Source organism: Papio anubis, chromosome 12 (genome assembly GCF_008728515.1).
Source record: "Papio anubis isolate 15944 chromosome 12, Panubis1.0, whole genome shotgun sequence".
Lineage (NCBI taxonomy): Eukaryota > Metazoa > Chordata > Mammalia > Primates > Cercopithecidae > Papio > Papio anubis.
The window spans coordinates 53,793,685-53,817,767 of NC_044987.1; the positions used below are offsets into that span (position 1 = coordinate 53,793,685).

Sequence of the window (24,083 nt, forward strand, 5' to 3'; positions counted from 1 at the left end):
TTGAACCAGCCTTGCATCCCAGGGATGAAGCCCACTTGATCATGGTGAATAAGCTTTTTTATGTGCTGCTGGATCCGGTTTGCCAGTATTTTATTGAGGATTTTTGCATTGATGTTCATCAGGGATATTGGTCTAAAATTCTCTTTTTTTGTTGTGTCTCTGCCAGGCTTTGGTATCAGGATGATGTTGGCCTCATAAAATGAGTTGGGGAGGATTCCCTCTTTTTCTATTGATTGGAATAGTTTCAGAAGGAATGGTACCAGCTCCTCCTTGTACCTCTGGTAGAATTCAGCTGTGAATCCATCTGGTCCTGGACTTGTTTTGGTTGGTAGGCTATTAATTATTGCCTCAATTTCAGAGCCTGCTATTGGTCTATTCGGGAATTCAGCTTCTTCCTGGTTTAGTCTTGGGAGAGTGTAAGTGTCCAAGAAATTATCCATTTCTTCTAGATTTTCTAGTTTATTTGCGTAGAGGTGTTTATAGTATTCTCTGATGGTAGTTTGTATTTCTGTGGGGTAGGTGGTGATATCCCCTCTATCATTTTTTATTGCGTCTATTTGATTCTTCTCTCTTTTCTTCTTTATTAGTCTTGCTAGCGGTCTATCACTTTTGTTGATCTTTTCAAAAAACCGACTCCTGCATTCATTGATTTTTTTGGAGGGTTTTTTGTGTCTCTATCTCCTTCAGTTCTGCTCTGATCTTAGTTATTTCTTGCCTTCTGCTAGCTTTTGAATGTGTTTGTTCTTGCTTCTTTAGTTCTTTTAATTGTGATGTTAGAGTGTCAATTTTCGATCTTTCCTGCTTTCCCTTGTGTGCATTTAGTGCTCTTTCCTGCTTTCCCTTGTGTGCATTTAGTGCTATAAATTTCCCTTTACACACTGCTTTAAATGTGTCCCAGAGATTCTGGTATGTTGTATCTTTGTTCTCATTGGTTTCAAAGAACATCTTTATTTCTGCCTTCATTTCGTTATGTACCCAGTAGTCATTCAGGAGCAGGTTATTCAGTTTCCATGTAGTTGAGCAGTTTTGATTGAGTTTCTTAGTCCTGAGTTCTAGTTTGATTGCACTGTGGTCTGAGAGACAGTTTGTTATAATTTCTGTTCTTGTACATTTGCTGAGGAGTGCTTTACTTCCAATTATGTGGTCAATTTTGGAATAAATGTGATGTGGTGCTGAGTAGAATGTATATTCTGTTGATTTGAGGTGGAGAGTTCTGTAGATGTCTATTAGGTCTATTGATTTGGGGTGGAGAGTTCTGTAGATGTCTATTAGGTCTGCTTGCTGCAGAGATGAGTTCAATTCCTGGATATCCTTGTTAACTTTCTGTCTCGTTGATCTGTCTAATGTTGACAGTGGGGTGTTGAAGTCTCCCATTATTATTGTGTGGGAGTCTAAGTCTCTTTGTAAGTCTTTAAGGACTTGCTTTTATGAATCTGGGTGCTCCTGTATTGGGTGCATATATATTTAGGATAGTTAGCTCTTCCTGTTGAATTGATCCCTTTACCATTATGTAAAGGCCTTCTTTGTCTCTTTTGATTTTTGATGGTTTAAAGTCTGTTTTATCAGAGACTAGTATTACAACCCCTGCTTTTTTTTTGTTCTCCATTTGCTTGGTAGACCTTCCTCCATCCCTTTATTTTGAGTCTATGTATGTCTCTGCATATGAGATGGGTCTCCTGAATACAGCAAACTGATGGGTCTTGACTCTTTATCCAGTTTGCCAGTCTGTGTCTTTTAATTGGAGCATTTAGTCCATTTACATTTAAGGTTAATATCGTTATGTGTGAACTTGATCCTGCCATTATGATATTAACTGGTTATTTTGCTTGTTAGTTGATGCAGTTTCTTCCTAGCCTCGATGGTCTTTACATTTTGGCATGTTTTTGCAATGGCTGGTACCGGTTGTTCCTTTCCATGTTTAGTGCTTCCTTCAGGGTCTCTTGTAAGGCAGGCCTAGTGGTGACAAAATCTCTAAGCATTTGCTTATCTGTAAAGGATTTTATTTCTCCTTCACTTATGAAACTTAGTTTGGCTAGATATGAAATTCTGGGTGGAAAATTCTTTTCTTTAAGAATGTTGAATATTGGCCCCCACTCTCTTCTGGCTTGTAGAGTTTCTGCCAAGAGATCTGCTGTTAGTCTGATGGGCTTCCCTTTGTGGGTAACCCGACCTTTCTCTCTGGCTGCCCTTAAGATTTTTTCCTTCATTTCAACTTTGGTGAATCTGGCAATTATGTGTCTTGGAGTTGCTCTTCTCGAGGAGTATCTTTGTGGCGTTCTCTGTATTTCCTGGATTTGAATGTTGGCCTGCCCTACTAGGTTGGGGAAGTTCTCCTGGATGATATCCTGAAGAGTGTTTTCCAACTTGGTTCCATTTTCCCCCTCACTTTCAGGCACCCCAATCAGACGTAGATTTGGTCTTTTTACATAATCCCATACTTCTTGCAGGCTTTGTTCATTTCTTTTTCTTCTTTTTTCTTTAGATTTCTCTTCTCACTTCATTTCATTCATTTGATCCTCAATCGCTGATACTATTTCTTCCAGTTGATCGAGTCTGTTACTGAAGCTTGTGCATTTGTCACGTATTTCTCGTGTCATGGTTTTCATCTCTGTCATTTTGTTTATGACTTTCTCTGCATTAATTAGTCTAGCTATCAATTCTTCCACTCTTTTTTCAAGATTTTTAGTTTCTTTGTGCTGGGTACGTAATTCCTCCTTTAGCTCTGAGAAGTTTGATGGACTGAAGCCTTCTTCTCTCATCTCGTGAAAGCCATTCTCTGTCCAGCTTTGATCCGTTGCTGGTGATGAGCTGCGCTCCTTTGCAGGGGGCGATGTGCTCTTATTTTTTGAATTTCCAGCTTTTCTGCCCTGCTTTTTCCTCATCTTTGTGGTTTTATCTGCCTCTGGTCTTTGATGATGGTGACATACTGATGGGATTTTGGTGTGGGTGTCCTTCCTGTTTGTTAGTTTTCCTTCTAACAGTCAGGACCCTCAGCTGTAGGTCTGTTGGAGATTGCTTGAGGTCCACTCCAGACCCTGTTTGCCTGGGTATCAGCAGCAGAGGCTGCAGAAGATAGAATATTTCTGAACAGCGAGTGTACCTGTCTGATTCTTGCTTTGGAAGCTTCGTCTCAGGAGTGTACCCCACCATGTGAGGTGTGGGGTGTTGGTCTGCCCCTAGTGGGGGATGTCTCCCAGTTAGGCTGCTCAGGGGTCAGGGACCCACTTGAGTAGGTAGTCTGTCTGTTCTCAGATCTCAGCCTCCGTGTTGGGAGATCCACTGCTCACTTCAAAGCTATCAGACAGAGTTGTTTGTGTCTGCAGAGGTTTCAGCTGCTTTTTGTTGTTGTTGTTGTTGTTTAGCTGTGCCCTGTCCCCAGAGGTGGAGTCTACAGAGACAGGCAGGACTCCTTGAGCTGCTGTGAGCTCCACCCAGTTCGAGCTTCCCAGCCGCTTTGTTTATCTACTTAAGCCTCAGCAATGGTGGGCGCCCCTCCCCCAGCCTAGCTGCTGCCTTGCCCCGAGATCAAAGACTGCTGTGCTAGCAATGAGGGAGGTTCCGTGGGCGTAGGACCCTCCCGGCCAGGTGTGGGATATAGTCTCCTGGTGTGCCCGTTTGCTAAGATCCTTGGTAGAGCGCAGTATTGGGGTGGGAGTTACCCGATTTTCCAGGTGTTGTGTGTCTCAGTTCCCCTGGCTAGGAAAAGGGATTCCCTTCCCCCTTGCGCTTCCCAGGTGAGGCGATGCCTCGCCCTGCTTCCACTTTCACTGGTCGGGCTGCAGCAGCTGACCAGCACTGATTGTCAGGCACTCACTAGTGAGATAAACCCAGTACCTCAGTTGAAAATGCAGAAATCACCTGTCTTCTGTGTTGCTCACACTGGGAGTTGGAGACTGGAGGTGTTCCTATTCGGCCATCTTGCTCTGCCATCTGGGTGCTTGAAATTGTGTTTTTAATTGAGTTCTCAGCTTGAAGGTAATTGACATATAGTACTAATTTTTGTACATTGATTTTGCATCCTGGGACCCTGCTGAATTGTTTGTGAGGTCTAGGAGTCCGTTGGCAGAATCTTTAGGGTTTCCTAGGTGTAGAATCATATCACCAGTAAGGAGAGATAATTTGACTTCTTCTCTTTCAGTTGGATGCCTTTCTTTCTCTTTCCTGATTTCTCTGGCTATGATTTCCAGTACTATGTTGGATAGGTGTGGTGAGAGTTGACATCTTTGTCTCTTGTTTCAGTTCTTAGAGGGAATGCTTCCAGCTTTTTCCTGTTCAGTATGACGTTGGCTATGGATTTGACAGAGATGGTTCTCGTTATTTTGAGGAATGTCTCTTCGATGCCTAGTTTCTTGAGAGTTTTTATCATAAAAGGATGTTGGATTTAATCAAATTCTTTTTCTGCATCTATTGAGATGATCATATAATTTTATTACCAATTCTATTGATGTGGTAAGTCACATTTACTGATTTGCATACATTGAACCATTCTTGCTTCCCAGGAATAAAGTTCACTTGATTATTTTGAATTAACTTTTTGATGTACCGCTGGATTCAGTTTGCTGGTATTTTGCTGAGGACTTTTGCGTCTATGTTCAACAGGGATACTGACCTGTAGTTTTCTTTTTTTCTTGTATTTTTGCTGAATTTTGGTGTCAGGGTAGTACTTATTTCAGAAAAGGAATTAGTGAGAAGTCCCTTGTCCTCAATTTTTTGGAATAGTTTCAGAATGATTGTACCAGCTCTTCTTTGTATTTCTGGTGGAATGTGGTTATGAATCCACCTGGTTCAGGACTTTTTTTGGTTAGTAGTTGTTTATTACTAATTCAGTTGTATTATTCTTTATTGGTCTGTTCAGGATTTCTGTCTCTTTCTTGTTCAATATCAGGAGTTTGTGTGTTTCCAGGGATTTATACATTTTTCCTGGATTTTCTAGTTTGTGTACATAGGTGTGTTCATAGCAGTCTCCTAGGATCTTTTGTAATCTGTGGAATGAATTGTGATGTTGCCTTTGTTAATTCTGGTTATTTAGATATTCCCTCTTTTTTTGTTAATCTAGTTAGTCATCTATCAATCTTGTTTGTCCTTTTAAAAATTCTTTTCATTTCATTGATCTTTATATATTTTTTGAAGTTTCAATTTCATTTAGTTATGCTCTGATTTTCATTATTTCTTTTCTTCTGCTAGCTTTGGAGTTCTTGTTTTCCTGGTTGTTTCAGGTGCAAGGATAGAATGTTAATTTGAGATCTTTGTATCTTTTTGATGTAGGAATTTAGTGCTATACACTTTCTTATTGACACTGCTTTTGCCATATCCCAGAGGTACTGGTATGTTGTGTCTCTATTATCTCTTGTTTCAAAGAGCTTTTCTAGTTCTGCCTTAATTTTGTTGTTTGCCCAAAACTCATTACGGAATCAGTTGTTTAGTTTCCCTGTATTTTCTTGATTCTGAAATTTTCTCTTGGTATTGATTTCTATTTTTATTTCACTGTGGTCTGAGAAAATACTTGATATGATTTTGATTTTTAAAAAAATTTACTGAGACTTGCTTTAAGACGATGCATGTGGTCAATCTTAAAGTATGTTTTGTGTGCAGATGAGAAGACTATATTCTTTGGTTGTTGGAGGGAGTATTCTGTAGATATCTGTTAGGTCCAATTGGTCAAGTGTCAATTTCAGTCTATAATTTTGTTTGGTTCTTCCTTGATGTTCTGTCTAATGCTGTCAGAGGGGCGTTGAAGTCCCTTTTGTGTGGCTTTCAAAGTCTATCCTTAGATCTAGAAGTAGTTGCTTTGTAATCTGGGTGCTCCAATGTTGGCTGCATGTATAATTAGATTAGTTAAATCTTCTTGTTGAATTGAACCCTTTATCATTGTGTAATGTATTTTTGGCATTGTTTTTAACTTTTGTTGTTTAAGGTCTATTTTATCTGATACAAGAGTAGTGACCCCTACTCTTTTTTGTTTTCCATTTGTGTAATGGATTTTTCTCCATCCTCTTACTTCGAGCCTGTGAGTGTTGTTACATGTGAGATGGGTCTCCTACAGTAAGTAGGATGGGTCTTTTTTTTAATACAATTTGCCATTCTATGTGTTTTAAGTGGGGGCATTTAGGCCATTTATGTTCAAGGTTAATATTAATATGTGAAGTTTTATTCCTGTCCTAGTGTTAGCTGGTTGTTTTATAATCCTGATTGTGTAGTTGCTTTATAGGGTTCATGGGTTATACATTGCATGTCCTTTTGCACGTATCATTATTTCATTTCCATGTTTAGAACTCCTTTAAGCATCTTTTGTAGGACAAATCTGGTATTGATAAATTCCTTTAGCAATTGTTTTTCTGGGAAAGACTATAATTCTCTTTCATTTATGAAGTTTAGTTTTTGTAGGATATAAAATTCTTGGATGGCCTTTTTTTTTAAACAATATTAAAAATGAGCCCCCAGTTTCTTCTGGCATTTAAGGTTTCTTCTAAGAGGTGACTGCTCATCTGATAGGTTTCTCTTTATGGGTAATAAGACCTTTTTCTCTAGCTGCCTGTAAGATGTTTTTCTTTTGTGTTGACCTTGGAGAGTCTGATGGCTATGCTTTGGGTAAGGTCCTCTTGTATAGTATCTTGCAGTAGTTTTGATTTCCTATCTCTGCATGTTGACCTATTTAACAAGATTGGGAAAATTTTTCAGAATTATATCCTTAAATATGTTTTTCAAGTTGCTTGCTTTCTCTGCTTCTCACTCAGGAATGGCAATAAGTCATACATTTTACTGCTTTACATAATCCCCTATTTCTCAAAGGCTTTGTTCATTTAATTTATTTTTATTTTTATTTTTATCTGACTGCATTGATTTGAAGGACTAGTCTTCGGGTTTTAAAATTCTTCCTTTTCTTGGTCTAGTCTGTTGTTAAGGCTTCCAATTGTATTTTGAGATTCCTGTAGTAAATTTTTTAATTCCAGAGGTTCTGTTTGGTTCTTTCTTAATACAGCTATGTCATCTTTCAAATCTTGGATCATTTTGCTGGCTTCTTCGTGCTGGATTTCAACTTTCTCTTGGATCTTGTTGGTTTCTTTGCTATCCACATTCTGAATTCTGTATCTGTTATTTTGAACATTATTTTCTGGTTAGGATTTATTGCCTGGGAGACAGTGGGATCCTTTGGAGTTGATGAAACACTCTGGTTTTTTGTTTTATTAGAGTTCTTGCCCTGGTTTCATCTCATCTGAGAAAACTGTCTTTTTTTTTTTTTTTTTTTTTTTTTTGAATTTGTTGTCATTTGGATGCAGCTTCTTCATATTTTATTATTTTTTTCCTTAGAGGTATGACTGTGGAACATACTTTGTAAAATCAATTGGCTTTGCTTCTGGGTATTCTATGAGGCTCTATAAGTGTTCCTGGGTTACAAATAGTTTTATTCAGTGTCTTTCTGAGACTTTGCTTATAGTAGGAATTTTGTTTGATGGTGTAATTCAGGCTACATTCCAGAAGATGGTATTTAAGAATAAAAATGGTTACGGGTAGGGGAAGAAGTAAAGGAGAAGTGTGAAAAGGGCCTTCTCCCTGCACGTTTGCCTTCAGTGGGGATGGAGCTGCTCTAGAAGCCCAGGCAGTGGCATTTTCCATTTCACACTCCTCAGGCCCTGACAGGAAGAGCCATTGCTGAGTCTGCAACATTGCACTGAGGTAGGGAGTAGGGAGGTGGGAGATGACCCCCTCTCCATATACGTTTATGGACTTTGGTGGTGCTGCCTTCAGCAGCTGGTTCTGTGCTTATTTTCCTTTGACCTCAGGGAGGCTTTTGTGGGCTGTGCTCTCCCTCCCCTTAGGGAGGTTAGATCTCCAGTTCTAGGCATTTTCAATGTCAAAGAGTCTGTATAAGTTCCACGGTTATAGATAGCCTTTCTATGGTGGCTTTCCCAAATGCTGGTTGTAGTAGCAATGTACTGGGCATGGGGGGAGGCTCATTGCCTCCTGTGGGGCTGAAGTGTCAGTGGTCTCAGGAAGTTTATCTCATTCCCCAGAGCTGTGTGCTTATATCAGCAGATTTCCTGTTGTGTTGCACCATTCAGTCTCCAGATTGTTATGGGTAAGAGTAGGCTGTGGCCAATGTGGATGAGTATGCACTTGATCATTATTTACTGGGAGAAGCTCCCTATTGTCTCGGGCATTGGTCAGATCCATGCACAGTGGTTTGGGCTCCCTGCTCAGTCCCAGGGGGAGAACAAAGATGGGTGTGTCAGACAGCGCAGGCTGGCTTAACAGGTCCCCCGATGGCAACCACAAGCACCAACTCTCTGGGTGGGGGTGTTCAGTGGGTGGCCACCAAGCACTCAGAGTTGTGCTTAGGCATGGAGCTAAAAACTTCCTCTGCCCCAAGTTCTCTGCGCTGGGAAGGAGAGAACCCTAAACACCTAATCTAGAAGAGTGAGTGCCCCACACACCTCAAGATATGTCTGATGTCAAGTGAAGAGAGCACAACTGCACCAAGATATGCTGTGCAGATAATTTTACTTTCCTTCCCTTTCCTACTGAGGGATATTTCTGAATAAAATTCAAGTAAAGTAACTAGAAGCAGAGGAACATGCCACCTGTATTGTGTTTGTATACAAAGAGTGGTTGGATTTTAAAATGGTTGACTTTACACTTGGTGTATTAGTCTGTTCTGACACTGCTAATAAAGACATACCTGCAACTGAGTAATTTATAAAGGAAAGAGGCTCAATTGACTCACAGTTCCACATAGTAGGGGAGGCCTCACAATCATGAAGAAAGGCAAAGGGGAAGCAAGAAATGTCTTACATAGTTCCAGGCAAGAGAGTGTGTGCAGGGTAACTCCCCTTTATATAACCATCAGATGTTGGGAGACTTATTCACTATCATGAGAACAGCATGGGAAAACCCTCCCCCATGATTCAATTACCTCTCACCCAGTCCCTCCCATGACACATAGAAATTATGGGAGGTAAAATTCAAGAAAAGATTTGGTTGGGGACACAGAGCCAAACCATATCATTTCACCCCTGGCCCCACCCAAATCTCATGTCCTCACATTTCAAAAGCAATTATGCCATCCCAACAGTCCCCGAGTCTTAACTCACTCCTGCATTAACTCAAAAATCCAAGTCCAAGGTGTCTTCTAACACAAGGCAAGTCCCTTCTGCCCATGAACCTGCAAAATCAAAAGCAAGTCAGTTACTTCCTGGATACAGTGGAGGTACAGGCATTAGGCAAATACATCTATTCCAAATAGAAGAAATTGGTCAAAACAAAGGGCTGCAGATCCCATGCAAGTACAAAATCTAATAGAGCAGTCATTAAATCTTAAAGTTCCAAAACTATCTCCTTTGACTCCATGTCTCATATCCATGGCATGCTGATGCAAGAGGTGGGCTCCCATGGTCTTGAGCAGCCCTGCCCTTGTGGCTTTGCAGGGTACAGCCCCGCTCCTGGCTGCTTTCACAGGCTGGTGTTGAGTGTCTGTGGCTTTTCCATGTTCATGGTGCAAGCTATTGGTGGATCTACAATTCTGGGGTCTGGAGGATGGTGACCATCTTCTCACAGCTCCATTAGGCAATGCTCTAGTGGGGACTCTGTGTGGGGGCTCCAACCCCACATTTGCCTTCCACACTGGCCTAGCAGAGGTTCTCCACCAGGGCCCCACCCCTGCCACAAACTTCTGCCTGGACATCCAGGTATTTCCCTACATCCTCTGAAATCTAGGTGGAGGTTCCCAAACCTCAGTTCTTGACTTCTGTAAACTCACAGACCCAACACCATGTGTAAGCCACCAAGGCTTTAGGCTTACACCCTCTGAAGCAACAACCTGAGCTGTATGTTGGACCCTTTTAGCCATGGCTGGAGCTGAAGCAGCTGGGATGTAGGGCACCATGTCCCAAAGCCGTATAGAGCAGTGGGGGGCCTGGACCTGGCCCAGGAAACCATTTTTTCCTCCTAGACTTCCAGGCCTGTGTTGGGAGGGGCTGCCATGAAGGTCTCTGGCATGCCCCAGAGACATATTCCCCTTTGTCTTGGTGATTAACATTTGGCTCCTCTTTAATTATGCAAATTACTGCAGCCAGCTTGAATTTCTCTCCAGAAAATGAGGTTTCCTTTTCTATCACATCTCAGTCTGCAAGTTTTCCAAACTTTTATGCTCTGCTTCTTCTTGAATGCTTTGCTACTTAGAAATTTCTTCCACTAGATACCCTAAATTATCTCTTTCAAGTTCAAAGTTCCACAGATCTCTAGGGCAGGGGCAAAATGCCACCAGTCTCTTTGCATAGCAAGAGTGACCTTTACTCCAGTTCCCCAAAAGTTCATCATCTCCTTCTGATACCACCTCAGCCTGGACTTTTTTGTTCATATCACTATTAGGATTTTGGTCAACGCCATTCAACAAGTCTCTAGGAAGTTCCAGACTTTCCCACATCTTCCTGTCTTTTTCCAAGCCCTCCAAACTGTTCCAACCTCTGCCTGTTACCCAGTTCCAAAGTCACTTACACAATTTTGGATATCTTTAGAGTGGCACCCTACTACCCAGTACCAATGTACTATATTAGTCTTTTCTCATGCTGCTAATAAAGATATGCTTGAGACTGGGTAATTTATAAAGGAAAGAGAGTTTAATGGACTCACAGTCCCACATGGCTGGGGAGGCCTCGCAATCATGGCAGAAGGCAAAGGGGAAGCAAGAAACATCTTTCATGGTGGCAAGCAAGAGAGCCTGTGCAGGGAAACTCCCCTTTATAAAACCATCAAATCTCTTGGTACACACTCAGTATCATGAGAACAGTACAGAAAACCCACCCCCATGATTTCATTCCCTCCCACTAGGTCCCTCCTACCACATGTGGGGATTATGGGAGCTACAATTCAAGATGAGATTTGGGTGGGGACACAGCCAAACCATATCATTTGGTTCTGTCATAATGGCTAAGATCAATTGATTTGCTTACTAACCTTCATACATATTAAAAGACCATTAAAAAGATGAAAATAAAGCCATTCTCCAAAAACACAAAAGTTGATCTAGAATTTGTATGGACATGTGCTCTTCCTGTTTACTTCCTGACTCCAACCACTGCCATAGCCCCACCTCAGCCTTAATTTGCTTCTAAACTGATCATTTCTGAGTAAATTATCCATGTGTAGGCTGGCTCTGCGTAGGAGTATGAAGTCATAGAAATACTATGAAACACTTCTCATCTGTTTGAAAAATTACTACCTCTTCTTGAGTACTTATGATGTGCAACCAGTAAACTAGGATCACTATGTAAAACTAATCATAAAATCCTCACATAGCCTTTGGTGAATGATGAAACTAAAGCTAAGAGAAGTCAAGTGACTTGTTTAAGAATACACATGCTTAAGTTTAATTTCTAGGCCCTGATATTTTCTTTGTAACCAAAGGCAGTGGTGATGCCACAGGCTCTATCTCTGCCAGTAGAATGCATGTGCCCGTTAGAGGTAGAGGTTTTCCCTTATTCATTTTTCTCTACCCAGTGTCTAGAATTCTACTTAACATATGGTGTGTATCAGCCAATACATGTTAGGGTAGCTTGAATGATAATTGAGAAAGAACATGTCAGGGCCAGTGTGACACTAGGACTATCTTTTATTACTTAGGGCTAAGAAGAAAAGCACATTTCACAAATACCATATAAAAAACAAGGGTTGGGAACAGTCTATACAGAGCCTAAATCTTAACTAATCTCTAAATCAAGGAATGCATTCTCATCCTAAAAGTTCAGTTTTCTTTGCCTTGTCTGTCAGAGACAATATTCACAGATTAGAATTAGGAAAAGCTAAAAATATCCTCTTGTCTTCTTTCTTGCCAAGATACTTAAAATTGCTTATCGGCCACTGAAGAAGGTGTTTTATAGACTATGGCCACAGAGAAAAGTGTTTCCTCCTTGATCTTTACTTTTTCTGAAAATGGCTTGTCATATTGTAACCTTCTTTCAGTAACCCAGAGGCAGTGAAGAAATGCACATGAGTTCAGAGAGGGAAGAGGGAAGAGGACGAGTTTAGAGATCATTGTCAGCCATTACACTTTCTTTGGATTTTACTCCGTGTTGATGGGAAGAAACTGGAGGGGTTTGAACAAAGGTGTGACATTGTATGGTTCAAGTTTTATAAGGATTACCCACATATGGAGAACAGACTTTTAAGCAACAAGGATAGAGACAGGGATACTAGTTAGGGAGGCTCTGGGCAAAAGATAGTGGTGTCTTGCCAGATTCTACAGGAGGAGGAGTGGGGACAGCAAGAGGTAAGCCTTCATCTTCCTCTCTGGGATTTAGAAGTTTTGAAACGTCGCCGGACGCAGTGGCTCATGCTGTAATCCCAGCATTTTGGGAGGCCGAGGTGGGTGGATCACCTGAGGTCAGGAGTTAGAGATCAGTCTGACCAGGATGGAGAAACCCCTTCTCTACTAAAAATACAAAATTAGCTGGATATGGTGGCAGGTGCCTGTAATCCCAGCTACTTGGGAGGCTGAGGCAGGAGAATCTCTTGAACCTGGGATGTGGAGCTTGCAGAAAGCTGAGATAGTGCCATTGCACTCCAGCCTGGGCAAGAAGAGTGAAACTACATCTCAAAAAAAAAAAAAAAAAAAAAAAATTGAAACCCATGGATAGCCAGTTTTTGGCCTGGTGATATGCTTCTACATGTGTAATAAACCCAGAGTGTGCTAACCACTTACATTGAGGATAGTGATGAAAAGGGGAAGAAATTATCAGTATAAAAATTAGTATTTGACAATTATTTTTCCACTACAACTGTATGCTAAATGAAGGGAGGCAACTTGTGTTTTTATTGTTTTTCTAGTATCTGAATGCACTGGACATTCAATAGATATTTTCTACATGAATCAATAAATGATTAATAGTGCCATATGGAAACAAACTATTTATCAACAGAAAAGACATATGGTCTAAATAAACTTTAGGTCTCTTTGCTTTTGGTTGATTTTTCTTCTTGTTCAATATTGTTACACAGCTCATTCAGTCATATCAAAGGTTAGATTAAACTAGCTGTGAATAAGAAATTTCTGAACTTCGTATGCCTGTGCTGTCAGATTGGATAATAAAAATGACTATTAGAGGTGAATATTTGGAAAGGGGTGGTGCTCCTCATCTGGAATTGTATTGAAATGTCCTGTCTCTCCTGTCACTGCTGTGACTGAAGTTATATTTGAGGGAAAAAGTATCAAAATGCATTGTTTACTTTTCCAGCATGATTCAATGACTATGCAAAGAGAGTTTATTTCGTATTATTGTATTTCTCTTTTAGATTGTGGCATTTAAGTCTTCAGATAGAGTCAAGATATTGGTGCTTAATTTACGAGACCTTTCGGATGAAGTCCAATGTTTATATGCTTCATGAAATATAGTTCAAAAATGAAAACTGAATACAATGGAGAAAGATAATTAAATGTGGAGATTTATTAAGCAATTTCATTATTTATGGATACTACATAATTTTTTACAACTTAAATAGATATAGCTGTTATCTTCCTTATTCCTCTTCATGGGAGGATATTAATGTGATTGCAACATAAAATCCAAGAAGGGTATTTCTTTTTCAATATCTTATTTTATTGATCTCTGCTTTAAAATAATTTCATGACATTTTCTTCTTTGGGAAATGACCCATGAGGAATGAACATAATTGCTACACTTTATGTATTTATTTTCTGACTTCATCCCACATTTTAATTAATTCAAATGTATCTATCCTTTTATAGATAACTCATTGTGGAAAGCACTAACCTGTATGGAACTCAGGCTTTGAATTCAGTGATCCAAGCACTCTCAACACTGCCATTTACTAACTAGGTGATTTCAAACAAGCCACTTGGCATATGAGATTTTCAGTTTGTAAGACAGATAAATAAGCCTGACAATGCAAGGTTGTTTTGAGGAATACATGAGATTATATCAGCAAGTAGTAGGCTCAGAGTAAGTACTCAGCCTATCACTAACTAGTGTATATATGCTCTGGTCTTCTTCATAACTCTTGACTAAGCAGTTAGTGCTTGGAGTCCACTGATTTGGTTTACCTTGCTCATGATAAAAATCATTTAAATAAGAGAAAAAAGGCATTCTTAGTACAGTGTGAAAGGATCCAACAAAGTTAACATGAAATCAGAATAAAACAATGTCTAAGCGTTTCCAAAGTGTCCTTATTCAGTCATTAATATGTAAATTAAGTACTCATGATGGGCCAGTTTAATGCTAATAAGTATTAAGTTTCCAAAAATGTATATTGATAGTCACTGCCAACTCACAGTTTCATCACTGAGGATTCTCAGTTAAAATGGAAGAGTTCTGTTGTTTGTTTTCAGTTTAGTTTTACAAATGCTTATTCAATACCAGTTAAGTATTGGGTATGGCTCTAGTGCTGGGCACTCATTCCTTATGTCTATGAAGCCTAAAGTGTACTAGTAAAGGGACTGAGAGTGAAACCATCTGTTTCTCAGACACACATCAATGCTCCTAAGTTCTGGAGAGTCATAGTGTTTATACCTACACTTGTCTACAAGGAGGAGTCCTATAGGCCAAAAGTGACTCAAAACAGTAACAAACTCTAGACCATCTGCAAGTATTCACCTCATAAACCAACTCCCTGAACAACCTGGTGAGTTGCCATCTTAATGGTGGCTGTGCCTCCCCTCCACATTTCCCTCAGCCAGGAGGCTAGATTGTCCACAGAAAAAGGCTCGGCACTGCCCTCTTCCTTCAGCTTTACCTCCCTGACGTTCTAGATGAAATTCGGTCTCTAGAGATGCATTGTTTGTGTTTTTCTGTGGTGTGTCCATGTCCCTAGAGCTCACCACTTTTATCAGATAATTTTTCAATGGGCATTTTAGGACAGCAGCACCTATTATGTAAAAAAACTATGTCTTGCTGAAGTTCTGAGAAGGTATGCTTCAGGGTTTGATGCCCCCTCTTATTGGCCCAATTTTCAAGACATTTGAAAGGTAATGCTTTTTATGTTTGTGATTTAACATTGTATGGTTTCTTCTATTCAAAGTAGTGTTGCTGTATTTTCCTCTGTGTTTCATCTTTTTGATGTTTTTATTTATTTGTTTATTTGTTTTTGAGATAAGTTCTTGCTCTTTTGCCCAGGCTGGAGTGCAGTAGTGCATTTATAGTGCACTTTAGCCTCAAACTCCTAGGTTCAAGCCATCTTCCTGGCTCTGCCTCCCTGGAAGCTGGGACTACAGTGCTACCATGTCCAGCTAATTTTTAAATTCTTTGTAGAGACAGGGTCTCAATGTGTTGCCCAGGCTAGTCTGTAACTCCTGGCCTCAAGCAGTCCTCCCTGCTTGGCCTACAAAAGTGTTGGGATTACAGGTGTGAGCCACTGCATCTGTTCTATTTTATTCTTTTTATGTTCCTGGAGAGTTTTGATGGAGAATAAAGTAAAACTGCTTATATGTCACCATTTTAGCCAGAAGTTCACATAGACTTGAATTTAACTTCTGTTTTTATCACATATTACTTGCATTTGCACTGGAATAAGTCACATAGTCACATGACCTGAATATCAGTTTTCTTATCTGTATTCTAAAGGTAATTGTATCTCTCATGCAGGTTTATTGTGAAAAGTACAGATGTGGTATATATACACACACACACGCATTTACTTTGGAAAAAAATGGTAGCAATTTCTCTGAGGCAAAACACAGTAAATGTTATCATGGAGGTTAAGCTGTTTCTTCATCAAAACCCACCAATTATAGAAATTTAACAGGTATGTAATAAAAATATCTCATCTATGTGGATCTGCCTTCCAGAAGAACTTTATTTTACAAAATAATAATAATTTTTCTCTTTCATAATTCTACAGCATAAAAAGATGTTAAACCTATAAGCTTTTAGCCCAAGACCACTCATATCATGTGTCAAAGATCTGGGAGAGTGTTGGATTTCTCTAGCATGATTGTGTTCTGATGTGGCACAACTAGCCTTACAATTGGACTTTTACTGAGGTCCTTAGTAGATTTCTTAGTAAAGAAACATCAACTCTGTGGTCAAAAAATGTTTTTTGATGATAACATTAGGCATTTTGATTATAGTGTTCAACCTTTGTAAGGCTTGGAAAATAGGCTGCCAACCCTTATAAGAAGATATCTACTGCTATCCACTGTTTCTCCCTTGGGCTCCAGAATTAAGGACCTGTGAGTGTTTGGGAGAAATATCCTCAAATGTTGATTCTCAGTTTAATTATCTTTCTAGTAGTGTAAAATTTGGACTGTTTCCCTGCTCACCCAGTTGTGAGTATTTGCTGTCAAGTTTAGAAATTTGAATGAGCTTAAATGATAGTTCTATAATTTGTGAGTTCCTGTTCACAATCTCGATTCATTAGTGTTCAGTCAGCATGGAATATTTATCAAGGTACAAGGTACAATGTACATTATCAATCAAATACAGAAGGAAAACAAGAATTACAATATGAAAGAAAAACATCATCGACCTCAAGAGATTGACAGAATTCTTTCTTTTTCCATCAGACTTCATCAAGCATATCAATAATATGAAAATCACAACTGCTATTCTTCTCTCCTGAGTGTAAACACTGTACAAAAAATAAAACAAATTCATAAAAGTATCCAACCTCTATCAAAACTTTGTTTTCAGTCCATATTTACAACTTTATATTTTATTTCTAATTCATATGTTAGCGCTACAAATACAAGGAATAGTTTTGAACTCACACATGAAGAAGGTAATATTTTCTATTTACCTAACATTTTAATATTCATTAGCACTGTTTTCAAATCTTTTTCATTTTTTTTTTATTCAGAGGAGTCCTGTGAAAAAAAGATGTTAAAATTTCATTGTAAAGTGATTGAAACCAGGGCTCAGATGGTTCAAGGTGAAATAAGAAATGAGAAATGTGAAGCCATACAATGGCTATATTTTCTGTTTTCCTACACTATATATCCCAGATCTAGATATTTTTCCACTAAAAAAGTAACTCCTAGTTCTACTGGGTTTCCATCTGGAGACTGGAATCTGAACAATAAAGAGAATGAATTCCAATTGTCCTTTTCCTTTATTTAGTTTATATTTATGGAACAGTTTTAAAGTTCCAGGCACTGTAACATTTTGAGTACAATCTGTTATCTTCATCATATAGTTAAGAAAAATAAGGTTAAGAAAAATTCACTTGCCCACAGCCCTGCTACTGGTGAATAGTAAAGTCTGGATCCACATACAGGCAGCTGGCCACCTGTGTTCCTACCACTCCCTCCACCATCTCCCTCCTGCCAGCTACTTCTCACCAAAGATGGTATCTAGCCTTTGTCTGCCTTGTCACCAGACAGACAAAGATAAAGGTAAAACCCTAACCCTGAGGAAGTTGGCGTAAAATGCAAATTGTTAATATTTTCATATTTCATATATAGTGCTGCCATTTTGTCATTTGAGTAAAATACTTACTGAATCTGAGATAAAACTCTAAGAATTCTTCAGCCTCCAGGGAAATACTACAGTGCTTCCCAAACTAGGCTATACATTGGAATTACTTGGGTGCTTTTTAAAATACAAATCCCTACCCTTTATTACCCATCCGTTACACTAGGTGTGGGGCCTGAGAATCTTTATTTTTAAAAGCTGCACAGATGACTTTTCTGTACTGTGACCAACTTTTTAGAGAGCCAATCAAGGACACAGTAATATCAGACAAAAAATAAATCATAGTGATAATGATATTGAGAATTTTAAAAACATAATTATATGTATACAGTGCGTGTTCTTACTTTTACATAAAAATATGAAAAAGTAAAGTTTTCATCTAAAATTGTGTACTCTTTATATCAATTTTTCTGTTACATAACTGCTATTGTTTAAACAAAACAGCAATGAAAATACTTAATAGTAGCAATTAGCAGTAATTAATAGTATGAGTAATTAACCAAATACTCTGCCTAGAAAACTATAGCAATTTTTTATAATGTTTCTCTCTGTTGTTTGGTACAGAAATTTAACACTTTTAAACTCTGTATCAGAATTTTATAATTTATTGTCTACATTAATACATACAAAAATTACACAAATGTACAAAAATGTAATAATTCTTTATATGAGAGCATTCAAGAGTCCTGTGAAGTAGATATTATTAATAGAACTCATAGGAACAATAGCACTAATTAAAACAGATACGACCTATATTCAAGAAAAAAATAACAATGACGTATTTCTACCTGTCCCATATTACAGTAGGATATTTTTATTCTTTTTGTTTCTTTTTCTAATAATACTTCCCTTAACTGCCTGCAGCCTTCAGGACACCTTACGTTTATTTCATGTGGTGGAAAACTAAATGTAGCCATGTAAAATTTACTTTATCCTACAGATCTGCTTTTATATAAAGCCCACATTTCAGTGATACCTGGTGCCATTCTATTGTGATGCTATCAAGCTAAATATACTCTCTAAAAAAGTATTTGAGCATGGGATAGTTAGGATTCTTACTTACTACCAATAGTGGACTTGAAGACTTATAGGAATTTGTTTCCTGCTTTCCAAAAAAAAAAAAATCCACTTTATATCTGCAGGTATGTTTTAATAGATCACTTGTTTATTAATCAGATCCTTTAGTATCTATACATTCACTATACAGGCAATCCACACCTAAAGATATTCATCATTTTAAAGCACTCTGAAGCACACTGGTTGTCATCCTAAGGTAAACCTCTCTTTCTCAGGGAAAATGGTTTTAAGCACTGAGGTAATTTGAATTTGTGAAAGTGGGCTGAATTTTAAAGAAGTTACAGTTTTAGTTAAACTAAGAAACTCCTGTTTAACTTGGCTTCCCTTTTCTGGTGACTTTCTATCTTTTCTTTCCTTTTCTTCTTCTTTTTTTTTTTTTTTTTTTTCTTTTAATTTGTAAAGCAATCTTATTTCCAAACTGTGAGTTTATTTTTTACTGTATGATTTTTTGTTGCAATTTAATATAACATTAAATAGCTCAGGTCCAGCCAGTCCATCTTTCTCCATGTATGTTCTTTACCACTTCTTCAAAGATCATCAAATAGCTTTGGAGAAACAATAGATAAATTTCTGTTTTACTACAATCCTTTTCTCCTTTTTTTTTTTTTTTTTTTTTTTAAAGAAAAAGTCTCACTCTGTCACCCAGACTGGAGTGCAGTGGCATGATCTCAGCTCACTGCAACTTCTGCCTCCCGGGTTCAAGTGATTCTCGTGCCTCAGCCTCCCAAGTAGCTAGGATTATAGCTGCGTGCCACCACACCCAGCTAGTTTTTGTATTTTTAGTAGAGATGGACTTTCACCATGTTGGCCAGGATGGTCTCAAATTCCTGACTTCAGGTGAACCACCCACCTCGGCCTCCCAAAGTGCTGGGATTACAGATGTGAGTCACCGTGCCCGGCCTCTTTCTCCATTTTTATCCTCGATGTATTTCCGTATTAGAGAAGAATGTTCCTTTTATTCCAAAGTTTGAAAATAGTGGCAGATCAACATTTAACATCTTTTCTTTGGCAGGTAACAATGATAGCCATCTTGTAGGCCCCTGTCTAAAGAGAGTTTGTCTTTCCATTTTACAAAGTAAAAAATTTCACTAAGTGCTTCTGCACATCTTGAGGGAACTGAGAAGTCAAAAACTTTCCTTATGAAAGTGTCAGTTTGTCAGGAAAACACATCATAACACTTCTTCTACATGGACATAAGGTGTGCCAGGCTTTTAGTGGACCTTTTCATTTTCTTTGGTAAGAAATTTCCAGGCTGAAGAAATCTTCCAAAATTTATAATCGTACTGTTTGCCAAAAATGCAGAGGGATCAGCAAAGTCTAGTTTGTATTTAAACAAGGTATTAATCATATTATTTATTCTGCAGTTTTATTAAAATGTTCATACAAATTAAGAAAACAGTTTGAAACTACAGTTTTCAAATCAACGTACTTCAACTTGTTTCTGTGGTTTACTGTATCACCTTTTTTTTTTAGTATAGAAAATTACATTGGTAAGACGGAACAAAAACAGCACTATTATGTGAGAAGCAGTCTGAACTGTTGTCAAAATGTCCCGGTTCGTTTGCCACAAGTCAATTTAGTTGCAGTCTCTGAAATCAAGAACTGTAACTTTACTAAAGCAATCGAGAGAACCAGAAGATAATGTTTGTCCGTTCATATGGTATTCTCAGACTATTTCAACAACTGCTGTTTTCTACTGGGCACTGGTGTCTTGGGGGGAGATTTAAGAACTTTTATTATTTTAGATGTACTTAGCTGTCTCATTCTGGGCTTGTGAATTTCAGTCTCACAAATTCACATATCTTTCTTTCCGTTCCCAATTCCAGTGTTTTTTGTTTTTGTTTTGGTTTTTTTCCTTTCTGTATATTGTGTATATACAGAACACTCCCTTATTTTTTTATTTTTTTATTTTTATTTTTTGAGATTGAGTCTTACACTGTCACCCAGGCTGGAGTGTAGTAACATGACCTTGGCTTACTGCCACCCCTGCCTCCCAGGTTCAAGCAATTCTTCCGCCTCAGCCTCCTGAGTAGCTGGGATTACAGGTGTGTGCCACCACACTCAGATACTTTTTGCATTTTTCATCGCATTGGCCAGGCTGGTCTCAAACTCCTGACCTCAAGTGATCTGCCTGCCTCAGTCTCCCAAAGTGTTGGAATTACAAGCATGAGCCACCATGCCTGGCTGTATGCTCTCTTTAGATAATTTACCTCCCTAATTTGGTTGTATATGTCCTTCCTCCAATCATAAAAAGATCACTTTGGTTTAATTTTCTTTTTTATTGGTATCTGAATGTACCGGTGCTAGTATTGTAATCATTTTTATTTTTATTATTTGAATACTTAGAAAACATGATCTAAACATTAAACTAACACTATCTTGATGCTCAGCTATGAGTCATTCTTTCAGCCAATCAGAGACGGACCGTCATTCATGATTATGATGCACTTTCATTGCACACTAAAGTCACATACCCAGAGCAATGCAATAATGTCAACTGCAAATTATGGTTGCCACTATCAATGGTCAGAGGGAAAAATATGAAAGATAATCTATGCCATATCCATTTGACACCAAAAAGTGTGTTGCTTTCAGCTCCCTCCACCTCCTTTTTGCTACCATATGTGTTTTATGCTTTTTCGCTGCCCTTCTACGTCCATCTGTGAATGCTGTGGCTTCTAACATCCTGGGAATGAGTTTCTTGAGATGTAGGATTTTCAGTGCAAAAACCAGAATGGTCCCAGGTAATCATGATGATTGGTCACCCTACACTGTGAGCAGTCTGGTATTAGAGCCAGTCCTAGAATGTTTAGCACTCAACTTTCATCCCTCCATAGTGGTGCTAATTTGAGTTCCTTGTCTGATTTTCTGACTTTGTTCTGATTCCCTAGTGTCAAGTTGACCACATAGGGCACCACTGGGGAAAATGGGATTGTCAGGAGGGAGCTGCTCTGGGTAATGGGGCTTAGAAGATCAATTTGGCTAGTTCAAACAAAAGTTGTCTATGAGAGGATAAAGGCACTTATAATCAGGATATAGTATTTCATGATATTCTGTACTAGCAATTAAGGTGAGGAGGTCATTTTATGATTCTGCCTACCATATGTAATTTCATTTTTCAAGCACTTTGGCTCTCCATGTAAGATCCTGAGACCCAAGTTAGGCAGACAGACCAGAAAACAAAAGTGCTGTTCATAGAATGAGGACAAGACAGAGATGTGTATTTAAGTGGTTCCTGATTTCAATAATAAACATAAGATGAGAGAGAGAGATTGCAATTTCAGTGACTCAGCAGATACAGAATGGAATGGTAGGGGATAGGGTGAGTTTAAAACAGAGACCTGTGCTAGGCATGGGGTGGATCATTTTTGGTAAAGTGGCAAGCTTATGGTATGTAAGGATTATCACTTTATATCTGCTTGTTATCATTTTATATATATCTCTCTCTCCTCATTGTAAGCTTATGGAGGGTTAAGATTACATGTAATTTAATCTTGTCTCTCCCTTACTAAGCATAGTACCTTGCATTAATGGACAAATGAATAAATGAAAGTCTTAATGCATGATTTCATGCATTTCTGAATCAATGCATACATGAAAAAGCTACAGTCAGAAGAGAGGACCAGGATGAGTCCGAGATGGGAGTTTCTGTGACTCAAACCTTCTGAAATGTATTTCTCCTTAAAAGCATCACTGTTCAAGACTACCTAATAACTCCATTCTTAAGAAACAGCCCACTTGACCTTAAAAGGTCTTTTTCATCTCTTATTTTACCTAATGTGGGGAAAGGGCTATTGTGTCTACCCAGGATCCCTTAATACCTACAACACTGAAAAATCTTCAAATAAACGTTTTGCTTTCTTCGTGGAGATAAATGTCATCAAAATAAGTGTTTTTCAACCTTTGTGGACACGAACCTCTCCCCTGCATAGATGTGACCGTGCTATAGGTTCCTAAATCCTTTGTAGGAATCACTTTCGGGAACCCTCTGTATTGGTTTTCTATTGTGGCAATAATGAATCACTATATACATAGTGATTTAAACAGCTAATATTTATTTTCTCATAGTTTTCATGGGTCAGGATTCCAGATGGGCTCAGCTGGTTTTTCTGCTCTAGGTCTCTAAAAGCCAAAATCAAGGTGTTGACTGGCCCTGGGGTATTATCTGATGGCCCTACGAGAGCATCTTCTTTCAGGATCATGCAGGATTTTGGCAGAATCTACTTGCTTTCTGGTGTAGGACTGAGGTTTCCCCTTCCTTGCTATCAGCTAGGGGCTGATCTTAGCTTCTAGAAACCACCCTCTGGTTCTTGTCCATAGGCCTCTGCATCTCAGACTCCGCAACGATATGTCTGATTTTTCTCATACTTGAAGACTGTCTGATATTCATTCTGCCACATCTCTTATGCTTCCAGCCAGAGATAATTCTCTCCTTTTGAGGCTCATTTGTTTCCTTTGGGACCACTTGAGTAATCCAGGATGTTCTCCCCATTTTTAGGTCTACCATAACCATAATTAGATTTGTAAAGTCCCTTTTTGTCATGTAACATAAAATATTCACGAGTTCTAGTAATTAGGTTGTAAATGTCTTGGTAGGGGTAGGGGAATTTTGCCTATTGTTTTCTCTCTCTTTTGGAGCAGGTATACTGGGGAGCAGATGGAGATGGTGCATGTGGGGCAAATCTGATGTGGATCATGATACTGACTATAGTTCATGCTCCGTCTCATGGGGATTAACAGTTGATTAAATCTGTGTAGATTAGCTTCCTAGGCCCTATAATAAAGTTTTCTCACTCAATATCAAGCACTTAACGTTGTTTCTCTTGCTCATTGACTTGATCAACATATACTTGAATACCTACCGTGTATATGAGGCACCTTAAGAAGCCAGTTTGATAGAGTTTTTGCCATCAGGGAACTTACATTGTAGTAGATAAACATAAAAATAACTAAATGCTTATAATACAGTGTGTTATGTGATATGCTAGGGTTGAAACGTGACAGATCTCAGGGACACAAGTAATGGCAGATAAGCCAGAAAAAAAAATTGTATTGGATGCCAATCAAGTGTCAAGAATATATTCTTGACACTTGATTGGCATCCAATACAACATGCAATACATTATAGTGTAGCCAAGTTTCTGACTATATATATATATATAGACAGAAACTTGGCTACACTATAATGCAGCTGATTAAGAGAGGAACCTAACAGATTGTGAAGGAACTATTAACCAAATATTTTATGCAGTGTCAAAGGCACAGAAAAGTGATAAGCACATAGAAGGGAATGTCTCTACTTAGAGAAAAAGGCAAACATATTTGAACATATGACACCTCTCTCCTTTGACTCATATATTCTTGTTGTAGAAAGCTATGATAGTGTGACTTTAATGTGTAGGGATTTGCTTATGTGGTAGATGGATTTAAGCTTTTTTTTGGCTTAAATAAGACTAAATCCTCTTTTACAAATCTATTTATTTTTCTTTTAATATTTCTCCAAATTATTTGAAGAAACTGCAAAGGAGTTTGCAGAACTCCTTTGTGTTCTAGTAATATAATCTATTTATATATATAGTTTAGTATGAT

At 38.5% G+C, this 24,083-nt stretch overlaps 1 long non-coding RNA gene across 1 annotated transcript in view; it reads left to right on the top strand.

The window, feature by feature from the left end:
- Window positions 1-24,083, top strand: part of LOC110741317 — a 2,275,404-nt gene that overhangs the window by 1,282,599 nt on the left and 968,722 nt on the right. The window lies entirely within an intron of this gene.